General features: G+C 46.8%; 1 pseudogene; it reads left to right on the top strand.

The window, feature by feature from the left end:
- The first annotated feature begins 10469 nt into the window (after window positions 1-10469).
- LOC108315410 overlaps window positions 10470-14745 on the top strand; it is a 12104-nt pseudogene continuing 7828 nt past the window's right edge.

The raw sequence follows: 14745 nt of genomic DNA, 5'->3' as shown, positions 1-14745 counted from the left end.
CTTCCCAAAGTGCTGAGATTACAGGCATGGGCCCCCATGCCCAGCCCCCATGCCATTTCTGTGCCACTAGGAAATAACACTGGCTAGCCATGGTTGGCATTTCTGTTCTAGAGTGAAATGAATGAGTGCTGCTTCTTTAACCCTGAACTACCCCCACATGGTTGGTACTAAAATTTTCACTCTTATTTGGCAGATGAAGAAACTGAGTCCTGTTAAATAATGTGCTTAGGATCATGTGCTAGGAGGTGGTCAGCTGGAATGCAAGTCCAGGCAGGTGCTAGCTTGAGAGCCACTGCTCTATCAAGCCCTTCTCAGGCTTCCACTCAGGCCAAGGGAGGAGGAAGGACCCTCGGACAGGAGGAGCGTGAGCAAAGTTGTGGAGCTGGGACCGAGGACAGCATGTCAGGAGAGAAAGGGAAGAGCTCTGTGGCTGGGGGAGAGAAGCGTGAGGTCAAAATGGAGAGGCAAGAGGAGGGAGGGGTGTGGAGGTCCTTGAATGCTAGCATGAACACTTTGGGCCTTCCGGGGGGTGGACAGCACAGGGGAGGGGGTGTCTAGCCAGCTCCTGGCTGAGTGCTCTGGCTCAAACTATCTTTGTATCAGCCAGGGGCACCTGCATGGATCCAGTTGCTCAAGCCCCAAATCATGGCTCCATCCTTGACTTCTGTATTTGTTTCCCCTCATCGGGCCATAGAGAGTAGACTGAAACCACAGCTGCAGCCTCCTGGCTGGTATCTCCGCTCCTCTGCCCCACAGCCCAGTCTCCACCCGGCAGCCAGGGGCGTCTACTGAAAATGAAAATCAGATCATGTCTCTCTCTCACACTCTCTCTCTCTCTCTCTCTCTCTCTCTCTCTCTCAATATGGAATATCTGTCTGTTGCCAAGGCTGGAGTGCAGTGGTGCAATTTTGGCTAACTGCAACCTCCACTTCCCGGGTTTAAGCAATTCTCCTGCCCCAGCCTCCCAAGTAGATGGGATTACAGGCCGCCCACCACCACGCCTGGCTGATTTTTGTATTTTTAGTAAAGACGGGGTTTCACCATGTTGGCCAGGCTAGTCTCGAACTCCTGACCTCAAGTGATCCTCCCACTTTGACCTCCTAAAGTGCTGGGATTACAGATGTGAGCCATGGCACACAGCCTGTCTCTCTCTTTCTCCCTCTCTCTGCTCCAGAGAATGCCTGTTCCTGATGCATTTAGAACAAAATCCAAATTCCTTTAAGTGGCCTGTGAGTCTCTACCTGATCTTGCCTAACCTACCTCTTGGCTGCATCACTGACTCTTCCCCAACCACTGCATACCCACACTGGCCTTTCTGTTCCTCATACACACCAGGTCGCCCTGCCGCAAGGCCTTCACATTCTCCATTCCCTCTGGTAGGAGTGCCCTTCCCCAGGCCACCAGCCCCTTCTCATCATTCAGGTCTCAGCAGAGGGAGCCTGCCCAGATAAGCCCCTCTCCCCCTCCCTCCTAGTTTATTTCTTTCATCTGTATGTGCTCAGCACCCAAAACTGTTTCTTACTCTCTCCCCGCCTACACCAGATTATAAACTCCATAAAAGCAGGGTCTTTGTTGGTTTTGTTCACTGCTACACCCCAGGCATTCAGTGAGCTCTCGTTGAGTGCAGAAATTAGACTGTCTTCCCCTCTGTAAAATAGGGTCACAATACCTCCCAGCAGGGCAGTGGTGTGGCTCAGGGTAATGCTTGTACACAGTTGGACTTCTTCCCTACTGGCCTGAGTTACCTGGCCACCCCTCCTGGAGCTTAGCCTCCTCCAGCTCCCCCAAGCCCTCTGCCCTGGCAGCCAACACCTTAGCAGAGGGGCTGTCCTCCAGACCCTTTGCAGCCAGGCCTTGCTGCCCACAGATCCCTGAGGACATCTGGGGGGGTTGTTGCCCAGAACCCAGCCCCAGGCTCATGCAAATTCTGTCTCCCAGTCCAGCAGCTGTGGCCTCCTTCATTCCGCCTTTTAAAAGAAATTCTTGGGCTGACTCACACTTCCTTTGTCCCCAGCTGGGTTCACTCAAGTGTCATTGTTTTGCAAGGCTGAGGTTCCAGTCCCTCAGAAGCAATCTCCAGTGCAGGGGTGCTGTATGCTTCAGTGAACCTCGAATGGGGGTTGACCCCCTAGAAAACCTCATCCCAGGACAGTTGGGAAACTCCCCCTCACTGGTGGTCAGGGCATTCTGGGTTAGAGAAACTGCTTTGGGACTTCAGCAGGTGTTCATTTTGTCCATCCCTTGTCTCCTCACCTAATCCCTTCCCAAAGTCACTCAGAAAAGTGCCCCTGCTGCCCTAGGGGGTGCATTTCAACATCTCATGTCCCCTGCTTTCCTTCCTTCCCCATGAAATCAGGTGTTCAGATTCAGTGCACTTCCCTGAAGGTTTGTTTCTTTCTCTGCAAACATATGGAGTGACGCATGGTCTCGATTTTCTGGAACAGTTCCACTTTAACAGAATTGCGGTTATTTTGAGAAAAAGGGTACAACAATGTACTGGCTTGAGTTTCTTGTTTATGTCCCTGGAAGAGTTTTTGTGTAAATAAAGTCACACTGCTCAGAGGGAAAGAAATCTCTGAGGAATTCCCTGGAGAGAAATGGATGGGTGATATTTAACCCATTTTCTCTCATCCCCAGTAGAAAGAACTGCAGTTTTGGAGTTAGATTGATTTCTGGATCCTTTTTTTGTGGGGGCAGTAGAGACAGGGTCTTGTTTTGTCATCCAAGCTGCAGTGCAATGGCTCGATCATGGCTCACTGCAGCCTCAACTTCCCAGGCTCAAGTGCTCCACCTCAGCCTCCCGAGTAGCTGGGACTACAGGCACATACTGCCATACCTGGCTAATTTTTAAATTTTTTGTGGAGATGGGTGTCTCCCTGTGTTACCCAGGCTGGTTTTGAACTCCTCGGCTCAAGCAATCCTCCTGTCTTGGCCTCCCAAACTGTTGGGATTATAGGTGTGAGCCACTGCGCCGGACCTGGAACGATTTTTAATAAATGGAAGTGAAATTCACATAACAAAATTAACTAATTTAAAATGAACAATTCAGTGACGTTTAGTAAATTTACAGTGTTGTGTAACTGCCACCTCCCTTTAGTTGTAAAACATTTTCATCATCCCCCAAGGAAAGGAAACTCTGTATCCATTAAGCAGTCACTCTCCACTTCCTCTTCTCTGTGATAGTTAACTTACTATCTTCCGTGATAGTTAACTTACTTAACTAACTTCCGTGATAGTTATCTTCCTTTTCTCTGTGATAGTTAACTTACTTCTAGTTACCTATCTTCTCTGTCATAGGTACCACTGGGCTTTCTTGGCTGAGGTCCCTGAAGAGGAAAAAAGTGTTTTCCAGCTGGGCCACCACCTGTGACAAGTTGTCATTCGCATGGAGTGGGGATTCTGTTCTAGGTATGTATGTGCCATTCTATAACTTTTTTTTTTTTTTTTTTTTTTTTGGGTTTTTCTTTATAATTTTTTTTTTTTTTTTTTTTTTTTTTTTTTTTTTTTTTATTTTTTTTTTTTTTTTTTTTTTTTTTTTTGACAGGGTCTTGCTCTGTTGACCAGGCTGGAGTGCAGTGGTGCAGTTTCAGCTCATTGCAACCTCCGCCTCCCGGATTAAGCAATTTTCCCACCTTAGCCTCCCAGCTGGGCTACATGCACCCATGACCACGCCTGGCTAATTTTTGTATTTTTTGGTAGAGACAGGGTTTTGCCATGTTGATCAGGCTGATCTTGAACTCCTGACCTCAGTGATCCACCTATCTCGGCCTCCCAAAGTGCTGGGTTTACAGATGTGAGCCACCATGCCTGGCCCCATTCTATACATTTTAGCACAGCTGAGAGTATGCTAACCACCACCAAAATCAGTACCCAAAATAATTTCATACCCCCAAAAAATTCCCTCTTCCTATCCTTTTATGGTTGTCCCTTTCCCTGCTCCCAGCCCCTGGCAACCACTGGTCTGTTTTCTGTCTGTTTTTCAGTCTGTTTTCTGAGTTTTAGCTCTGCCCAAGTGTCAGATGAATGGATTACTGTAGATGTGAACTTTGTGTCTGGCCAACACAAAGTATTTGAGATTCATTCAAGTTGCTGGTTGTATCAGTAGTCCATGCTTTTTCATTGCTGAGTAGTAGTTTATGGTGTGGATGTACCATAGCTTATTAAACGCCTCTGTTAAATTGGATTGTCTCCAATTTGGGGTGATGGTGAATAGACTGCTTTAAACATTTATGTATAGGTTTTTGTGGGAATATAAGTCTTCCTTTCTTTTTGACACAGGGGCTTGCTATGTTGCCCAGGCTAGAGCGCAGTAGTGTAATCATAGCCCACTGCAGCCTTGACCTCAGGGGTTAAGTGATCCTCCCACCTAGACCTCCCAAAGTGTTAGTACTACAGGTGTGAGATGCCATACCCAGCCTTGAATCTAAGTTTTTATTTCCCTAGGTTAGATACCCAGGAGTGGGAACACTGGGTTGTATGAGAGCAGATGTGATTCTGCACTGTTTTACCTGGGTAAGTTAAACCTCTGTGGATCTCAATCTCCCATTGAGTATGTGCTCAATAAATATTGCCTTTTGCTTTTGGGCTGGATTTTGTTTCATCTGTATCTGTGGCCATGTTTTCACCTGCAGCAGGGGAGCTGTCCGCCAGTGTTGTTGCAGGAGGTGGGGTGTGAGGATTTCCTTGAACCCCCTTTCTGGGGCCAGAGATTGGACTCTTGGGGAATTCATTATCAAGTCTGGTAGTAGACAGAGGTCCTCTCTGCAGAAAAAAGCATTAGTTAGGATGCTCCAGTCCCTTTATTCCACAGAAGGAGAAAGTAAGGCTTAGAAAAGGACAGAGTCTTGCCCAAGGCCACTGAGCCAGACAGTGGCAGAGAAACAGTTGATCCCAGAGCTCCTGACTTGCCAGCCCCATGTACGTCCACCTTGATTCCAGTGGCTAGTGTTTGTGCAATGACTGAATGAATGAGTGAGAACAATGAATGTTCCTAACACATTAGGAACACAAGCTCTGGAGCCAGCCTGCCAGAGTTTCACATCAGGTTCTTCCTTGCACAAGCTGTGTGATTTTGAGCACATTGTTTGACCTCTCTGAATCTCAGTTTCTTCATCTATAAAATGGGTACAATCATTATATCTATTTTACAGGGTGATCAGGAGGCTTAAATGAGGTAATGTATGCAAAGACTTACAACAGTTCCAGGCACACAGTAAGTGCTGAATTAAAGCTAACTTTGGCCAGGTACAGTAACTCAAACCTGTAATCCCAGTGCTTTGGGAGAAGAAGGAGGGAGGATTGCTTCAGCCCCAGAGTTTGAGACCAGCCCAGGCACCACAGTGATGACCCCATGTTTACAAATAATTTAAAAATTAGCCAGGTGTGGTGGTGTGCACCTGTAGTCCCTGCTACTCGTGAGGCTGAGGCAGGAGGATTACCTGAGTCCAGGAGGTTGAGGCTAGAGTGAGCTATGATCATACCACTATACTCCAGCTTGGGCAACAGAGTGAGACTGTCTTAAAACAAGGTAACTTTTTAAAGGAAATTCATGACAAGGACATGGTGGGGGACTGCAAACAGGTGTATTTGCAGGGAGTTCATGGTCCTGCCAGTGATGGAGCAGGTCTCCTTCTTGGTTTATTAAAAAGTTGAGGAAAATGTGGACAATTCATGTCCAGGGACCTGTGGCCAACAGAAAATAGATCCTACCTTTACCTACTCAGAGCTGCACTAATACAGAAGCCATAGCCACATGGTCCGACTGAGCACTTGAATGGTGGCTTAATATGAGTTCAGATGAGCTGTCAGTGTCAGTTATACAATGGATTTCAAAGACACAGTATGAGCAAAGGTCCTGAGGCAGGAGGGTACCTACATGTGTAGGGACCACAGAGTGGTATGTGTGAGATGAAGGCAGCGATGTGATCTTGTAGCATCTGTTTCTGTGTCTGTCTCTCCATTTGACTGTTGCTTCCTCTGGGCAGGGGCTGCATCTGCCTTGTATATCTCCATAGCCCCAAGGGCTGGCATGGTATCTGGCATATGGTAGGTGCCTACTACATGTTTGTTGAATGAATGAATGCATGTTCGTGGTAACTAAATCCAGCTGAGTTCAACTGAGCACAAGAAGAGAGAGGACCAAACACCTGCTATAGTGGACACTGGTGTGTGCCGGGGTCCCCCTTCTAGACAGAGGCAGTCACTCCTCAGCTGCCGGGAGAGCTGGTGGCTGATGGTTGGTGCCCAACTGAGTCTGTCTCTGGGCATGGTCGCCTAGACCCCCCACCGCATGGGACAGCATACCCCCAATGACTGGTGAATGTGGAGTACAAAAGCCCGGCCACCTTTCCCCAGGCAGGACAGCTCTGCAGTGCTAGTCCAGCTCCAGAACTTCCCCAGAGATGACTGAGGCCTTTGTTGTGACTGCTTCACAGCTCAGCTCCTCTCTCTGTCTTTCTGACCTCGCTCCCATGCAGGTGCTGCCTCCAAGAGCACTACCTAGTAAACCTCCTGCTCACTCATCCACGGACTTCCCTGGGAAACTGACCTGTTACTCCTCTCAAGCCATAACCTTGTCATTCATTCATTCAGTCAGTCAGTCAGTCAGTCAGTAAATACGTACTGAACAGCTATGCCCCAGGCATTGTTTTGGGATCCAGCAGCAACCCCAAACAGACCAGGACTGTTTGTGTAGGGATACTGGCCATCGAGTTTTTAGATTCCACGAAGACTGAATCTCACCATCTCCAGCCCAACCATGGCCATGCCACCTCTGGGAGGTCTGGCTGCCTCAGCTCCCTAGAGTGGCCCCTGGAAGGTGTGGACAGGTATGGTGAGCGGAAGGGAGGAGACAAAGGGGCCCAGGTGCATGGAGTCAGACCCAGGCTGGAACTCAGCTTAGGGCTTTTTTGTACTTCCCTAGTGACTAATGATATTGAGCATCTTTTCATGTGCTCATTGGCCCTTTGTATATGGTGTTAGTTCATTTTCATTGCTGTAAAGGAATACCTGAGGCTGGGTAATTTATAAAGAAAAGAGGGACTGGGCACGATGGCTCACATCTGTAATCTCAGCACTTTGGGAGGCTGAGGTGGGTGGATCACCTGAGGTCAGGAGTTCGAGACCAGCCTGGCCAACATGGTGAAACCTTGTCTCTACTAAAAATACAAAAATCAGCCAGGTGTGATAGTGTGTGCCTGTAATCCCAGGAGGAGGCTGAGGCAGTCAAGCCACTGCACTCCACCATGGGTTACAGAAATGAGAATCCCTCTCAAAAGAATAAAAAATAAAAAGAAAGAAAAGAAAAGAGGGCTGGATGTGGTGACTCATGCCTGTAATCCCAGCACTTTGGGAGGCTGAGGTGGGAATATTACTTAAGTTTAGGAGTTCGAGACCAGCCTGAGCAACATAGCAAGACCTTGTGTCTATTATAAATAAAAATAAAAAGTTAGCTACCAAAAATTAGGTGGCGTGTAGTCCCAGCTACTTAGGCAGCTGAGGTAGGAGGATCGCTTGAGCCTGGGAGGCTGAAGTTGCCGAGAGCTATGATCATGCCATTGTACTCTAGCCTGGGTGACAGAGTGAGATACAGTCTCAAAAAATAAAATAAAAAAGAATAGAGGTTTATTTGGCTCATAGTTCTGCAGACTGTACAAGCATGGCACCAACATTTGTTTGGATTCTGGTGAGGCCTCAGGAAGCTTTTACTCTTGGTGGAAGGCAGAGGGGGAGCAGGCATGTCATGTGGTGAGAGAGGGAGGGAGGAGGTGCCAGGCTCTTTTAAACAACTAGACCTCAAAGGAATTCATAGAATGAAAACTCATTGCTGCGAGGACAACACCAATCCATTCATGAGAGATCCACCCCCGTAACCCACACACCTCCCACTAGGCCCAACCTCTAATATTGGAATGATGTCACAGTTCAACATTGGAAGAGAGATTTGGAAGGAACAAAACATCCAAACCATACCATATACCTTCTTTGGAGAAATGTCTGTTTAAGTCCTTTGCTTATTTTTAAATTATTTTGTTGTGGTGGTGGTGAGTTTCAAGTATTCTTTATGTATTCTAAATACTAAACCCTTATCAGATATAGGACTTAAAAATATTTTTTCCCATTCTGTAAACTGTCTTTTCACTTTTTGGATAATGATATTTGATGCACAAAAGTTTTTACTTTTTATAAAGTCCAGTTTGTTTTCTTCTTTTATTGCTTGTGCTTTTGTTGTCATCTCTAAAGATCCATTGCCAAACCCAAGGTTGTGAAAATGTACCCTTCTGTTTTCTTTTAAGAGTTTTACAGTTTTAGCTCTTACATTTTGGCCTTTGATCCATTCTATATGTAAGAGAGGGGTCAAACTTTCTTTTCTTTTCTTTTTTTTTTTTGAGATGGAGTCCTGCTCTGTCACCCAGGCTGGAGTAGAGTGGCAGAATCTCGGCTCACTGCAACCTCCACCTCCCAGGTTTAAGCAATTCTCTGCCTCAGCCTCCCAAATAGCTGGGATTACAGGCACCTGCCACCATGCCTGGCTAACTTTTTGTATTTTTTGTAGAGATGGGATTTCACCATCTTGGCCAGGCTGGTCTTGAACTCCTGACCTCGTGATCCACCCACCGTGGCCTCCCAAAGTGTTGGGATTACAGGCGTGAGCCAAAGTGCCCAGCCTCAAACTTTCTTATTTTTCTTATAGTTCTGGCATTATTTACTAAATTATTCTCTTCCCATGGAATGATCTTATTGGCCCTTGTTGAAAAGCCATTGGGGGCCAGGAGCAGTGGCCCACACCTGTAATCCCACACTTTGGGAGGCCAAGGCAGGCAGATGACCTGGGGTCAGGTGTTCAAGACCAGCCTGGCCAACATGGTGAAACCCTGTCTCTACTAAAAATACAAAAGTTAGCTGAGCATGGTGGTACATGCCTGTAGTCCCAGCTACTCAGAAGGCTGAACCTGGGAGATGGAGGTTGCAGTGAGCTGAGATCATACCACTGCACTCCAGCCTGGGTGATAGAGTGAGACTTCATAAAAAAAAAAAAAAAAAAAAAAAAGGAAGAAAGGAAGGAAGGGCCATTGGAAATAGATGTATAGGTTTATTTCTGGACACTCATTCTACCCTCTGGATCTCAATATGTCTGCTCTTATGTCAGTACCACACAGGTTTGATTATTGTAGACTTAGTGCCTTTTTGAGCCTCAGGTCTTTTTTCTGCTATAAAGGGAGGGCAAAAGTAGATCTCTGGCAGGGGCTTGTGATGAAATGAGCTGGATTAAGTCATAGCAAATGGCAACGTGCTTGGCCTATAGCAGTAGTGAAGCAGTTACTGTTATTATTATATTTAAGATGGAGGTTGTGCTTAAAGACTCCTCCAGAGAGCTGGAAATGTATGTTAGTCAGTTTAGGCTGTTAAAATACTGTAGACTAGGTAACTTACAAACAACAGAAATGTATTGTTCATAATTTTTGTTTTTTTTTTTTTTTGAGATGAGGTCTTGCTCTGTTGCCTACACTGGAGTGCAATGATGCAGTCATGGCTCACTGCAGCCTCCACCTCCTGGGTTGATGTGATCCTCCCACCTCAGCCTCCCAAAGTGCTGGGGTTGCAGGTGTGCCCACTGTGCCCAGGCTGCTGATAGTTCTCGAGGTGGGGACATCCAAGATTGAGGCACTAGGAGATTCAGTGTCTGGTGAGGACTCAAATTCTGGCTCACTGTGTCCTCACAAGGTAGAAGGGGCAAAAGAGCTCTCTGGGGACCCTTTTTATAAGGACACTAATCCCTTTCATGAGGGAGGGCTCCACCCTTACTCATGAGACCTAACCACCTCCCAAAAGACCCACTTCCTAACACCTTCACATTGGGAATTTTCTTTTTCTTTCCTTTTAAAAATTTTCTTTTTACATTTTTTCCCTTTTATTTTTAGTTGACATGTAATAATTTTACATATGTAGGAGTACGTGCATACAACTTAATGATCAAATCAGGATAATTAGCATATCCATTTCAAACATTTATCAATTCTTTGTGTTATAATCATTGAAAATCATCTCTTATAAAGTGTTTTGTTTTTGTTTTTGTTTTTTTGAGATGGGGTCTCACTCTGTCACCCAGGCTGGGGTACAGTGGCACAATCTCGGCTGACTGAAACCTTCACCACCTGAGCTCAAGCGATCCTCCCACCTCAGCCTCCAAAGTAGCTGGGACTGTAGACATGTGCCACCATACCTAATATGTATACACATTTTTTTGTAGAGACAGGATTTCTCCATGTTGCCTAGGTTGATCTCAAACTCCTCAGGTTAGCCAGTGGCCCACCTTAGCCTCCCAGGGTGCTGGATTACAGGCGTGAGCCACCACACCTGGCCTCTTCTAGTTTTTTGAGAATATACAGTAAATTATAGTTAACCATATACAGTGGAACATATGAATTTAGGGGAAGAGGGCACAAACATTCTATTCACATCATGGCAGTATGCCATGGGCTGTAGACATCACCATGAATGCACAGTGCCCAGGAGTGTCAGTCATCAGGCAGTGAGGTGTGACTTCACCCTATTCTACCCACGCTCCCCTGAGGCCAGACTTGGGCCTGCATGAAGTAGAGAAAAAAGGGCACCAGAGACCAAGAAGCATCAGCTTTCACAGTTGACCTGGTGATATTCTGTGAGTGAGGGAAGAGGAAGTTTGCTTGTCACTGAGTGGGAGGGATCTGGGTCCCAGAATCATTCTAGGGTGCCACCCCCAGACATTCCAGTGCAGGAAGACTCTGCTGCAGCCCTGGAACCTACAGCTGTCCCCGGATGACTCGTTATTGAAAGAACTGTGCAGTGAACACCATGCATCCCCCATGCGGATTCCACAATGAACAGTTGACTCTAGTCACCTTCTCTCAGCTTTAGCCATGTGTCCTTCCCTCTATCCACCCATCCATCCATCTTATTTATTTTATTTCTTGTTGCATTTCAAAGTCCGTTGCAGAAATTCTATCCACTGCCCCTTTGCATACTTTGGCAGGCATTTCATTATCTACAGTTCAAAATGTGTTTCTGAGGCCAGGCACAATGGCTCACGCATGTAATCCCATCACTTTGGGAGGCTGAGGTGGGCAGATCATGAGGTCAGAAATTCAAGACCAGCCTGGCCAATGGAGTGAAACCTTGACTCTACTAAAAATACAAAAATTAGCTGGTTATGGTGGTGCATGTCTGTAATCTCAGCTACTTGGGAGGCTGAGGCAGGAGAATCACTTGAACCTGGGAGGCAGAGATTGCAGTGAGCCAGGATAATGCCACTGCACTTCAGCCTTGGCAAGAGAGTGAGACTTCATCTGAAAAGAAAAAAAAAACAAAAATAGAAAACCAAAATGCGTGTCTGTATATTTTCATAAAACCTGTATTTCACAAAAAAAAAAAAAAAAAAAATTCCCCAGGGAATTCTTCCCTGGTGCCAATCCTGGATAGGGAGTAAGATCTTATGTTAAGAACCACCATCCTGATTACTGAGAAACACCTGAGAGGAAGGCTTTGTAAGGGTTCCCAGGGTGCTGATTGGTCCCTGGCTCTACCTCCTAGCTGTGTGGTCTGGGGCAGGTCACATCATCTGTCCAAGCCTCAATGTCCTCATCTCTAAATTGGGCTTAAGAAAAGTATCTACTTCTTAGGGTTGTCATAAGGAATAACAGTCTCTGCACATGACGTGCATGGAATGGTGCTTGGCATATAGTAAGGGCTGTTAATAACAGCCTTTGCTGTTAGGAAGATGTCACTCTATGGATACCTTCCAGAACAACCGCTTTTCTTTTCTTTTTTTTTTTGAGATGGAGTCTCACACTGTCACCCGAGCTGGAGTGCAGTGGTGTGATCTTGGCTTACTGCAACCTCCACCTCCCAGGTTCAAGCGATTCTCCTGCCTAAGCCTCCTGAGTACCTGGGATTATAGGTGCTTGCCACCATGCCTGGCTAATTTTTTGTATTTTTAGTAGACACAAGGTTTTACTATGTTGGCCGGGCTGGTCTCGAATGCCTGACCTCGTGATCTACCCGCCTCAGCTTCCCAAAGTGCTGGGATTACAGGTGTAAGCCACCATGCCTGGCCTTTTTTTTGAGACTGAGTTTCGCTCTTGTTGGCCCAGGCTGGAGAGCAATGGTGTATTCTTGGCTCATTGCAACCTCCACCTCCTGGGTTCAAGCAATTCTCCTGCCCCAGCCTCCCAAGTAGCTGGAATTACAGGAGTAAGCCACCATGTGCAGCTAATCTTGGTATTTTTAGTAGAGACAGGGTTTCACCATGTTAGCCAGGCTGGTCTCGAATTCCTGACCTCAGATGATCCACCCACCTCGGCCTCCCAAAGTGCTGGGATTACAGGCATGAGCCACTGCACCCGGCCCAGAACAACCCATTTTCGTAGGGCAGTAGGGTTCTTTGTTTCTGGAAGCCAGAAGCATTTTGGCCTGATCGGCCTGGGAACTGGTGAACAGGCAGTTGAGAGTAAAGCCAGGGCCTACAATTCCTCTCATATTACCTTTGTCCTCACTGGTGCAGGTGGCAGGAAACCCCCTTCCAAGGATCTTTGATCTCACTGGGAAGCTGGGGCTGAGGGAGGCTGGCACAGGGGGTTGCTTTAGACCTTAGCATGAGGATGTAGTGTGGGGGACGGGGGATAATCCTCCCTGGAAGGGAGGCTCACTCAACATGTGTCAACAGACCCCAGTTGTCTGCTCATGACTGTAATTTAAGATGCCGATTTTGCAACTCCTGGAGCTGGTGAAACACTATAGCTCCTTGGGTATTTTGTAGGAGATTTAAGGGGCTGCAAATTAGTGAACACACACACTGCCTTGGTGCCTGGAGCAGAGCTCACATTCTAAAGAGACTTTGCAGATTGGCAGACCCAGGCCAGAGTCATTCCACAGATGACTTTCAGGGGCACATGGTTTGTTTTTGTTCCTTTATTTTAGAATTGAATTCCTTGCCAGCATTTTTTTTTTTTAAAACATGGAGATTATACATGGAAATGTTTTGAGCCAGGCACGGTGGCTCACACCTGTAATCCCAGCACTTTGGGAGGCCGAGGAGGGTGGATCATCTGAAGTCAGGAGTTCGAGACCAGCCTGGCCAACATGATGGAAACCCCATTTCTACTAAAAATATGAAAAATTCTCTGGGCATGGTGGCAGGCACCTGTAGTCCCAGCTACTTGGAAGCCTGAGGCAGGAGAATCATTTAAACCTGGGAGGTGGAAGTTGCAGTGAGCTGAGATCATGCCATTGCACTCCAGCCTGGGCAACAGAGTGAGACTCTTGTCTAAAACAAAAACAAAAGAAAATGTCTTGAAAAATCAGATCTAGCAACAGTGGGCCCACAGTCCTGCATGACAATCATTGGCTGAGTGTGATGGACCCCTTTTGCCTGGACATCAGAAGGGCAGTTTGTCCCTGCTACACCAGGGTTACCTGTCTGTCTGCTGCTGACAACTTAGTTTGAGACCCCAGGCTTTACTAGTAAGATAGACACAGACTCAACTATTTATCAGTGAGTATTGTAGCTTAGGACAGTGGTTCTCCATAGAGGTGATTGAGCACCCTAGGGGACAGTGGCAGTGTCAGAAGACATATTTTGGTTGTTGCAACTTGAGGAGGCTACCATGGCGTCTAGTGGGTGGAGAATAGGGATACTGCCCAACATCCTACAGTGCACATGACAGCCCCAACAAAGATTATCCAGCCCCAAATATCAGTAGAACTGAGGTTGGGAAACTGTGGGTTAGGGGCACCAGCAAACTGGTCTGGAAGGAAGAGGTAAATTCCAGTGGTGGGGCTCAAGAAAGGCTCCCTGAGTAGAAGAGGTCTCACTGGTGAGCAGGCACCTGATGATGTTCCTGCTCCCTTCTCAGCCCAGGCACCTGGTTACTTTATAGGTCAGGGTTGAGGTGTTGTATTAGTCTGATCTCACGCTGTTATAAAGAACTTCCCAAGACTAGGTAATTTATAAAGGAAAGAGGTTTAATTGACTCACAGTTCTGCGGGGCTGGGGAGGCCTCAGGAAACTTACAATCATGGCAGAAGGGAAAGCAAACATGTCCTTTACATGGCAGCAGGAAGGAGAAGTGCTGAGCAAAGGGGCAAAAGCCCCCTATATAACCATCAAATCTCGTGAGAACTCACTATCATGAGAACAGCATGGGGGTATCAGTCCCCATGATTCAGTTACCTCCCATAGGGTCCTTCCCACGATATGTGAGGATTATGGGAAGTACAATTCAAGATGAGATTTGGGTGGGGACACAGCCAAACCATATTAGATGTAGAGGCAAAACCTCATAGAGGCTACTGAGAGTCTATGGTCAATCTGCCTAGATTCCTTAGTCTCAGTTTCCTCACCTGTATAGAACAAGAGTTTTTTCAGGATCTGTGGGGTATATGGGATACTTCCTACAAAGTTCTTACAACAGGAACTGGCTCAATCTTATAAAAATCAAACTCTTGACTGGGCGTGGTGGCTCACACCTATAATCTCAGCACTTTGGAGGCCAACGTGGGTGGATCATGAGTTCAGGAGTTCGAGACCAGCCTGGCCAATATGGCTACTAAAAAGTACAAAAATTAGCTTTTTTGGCTGTGGTGGCATGCACTTATAGTCCCAGCTACTCAGGAGGCTGAGGCAGGAGAATCGCTTGAACCCGGGAGGCAGAAGTTGCAGTGAGCTGAGATCGTACCACTGCACTCTAGCCTGCCAGCCTGGGCAACAGA

Source organism: Cebus imitator, unplaced genomic scaffold (assembly GCF_001604975.1).
Source record: "Cebus imitator isolate Cc_AM_T3 unplaced genomic scaffold, Cebus_imitator-1.0 Scaffold171, whole genome shotgun sequence".
NCBI lineage: Eukaryota > Metazoa > Chordata > Mammalia > Primates > Cebidae > Cebus > Cebus imitator.
This window is presented reverse-complemented; position numbering and strand designations above follow the sequence as displayed.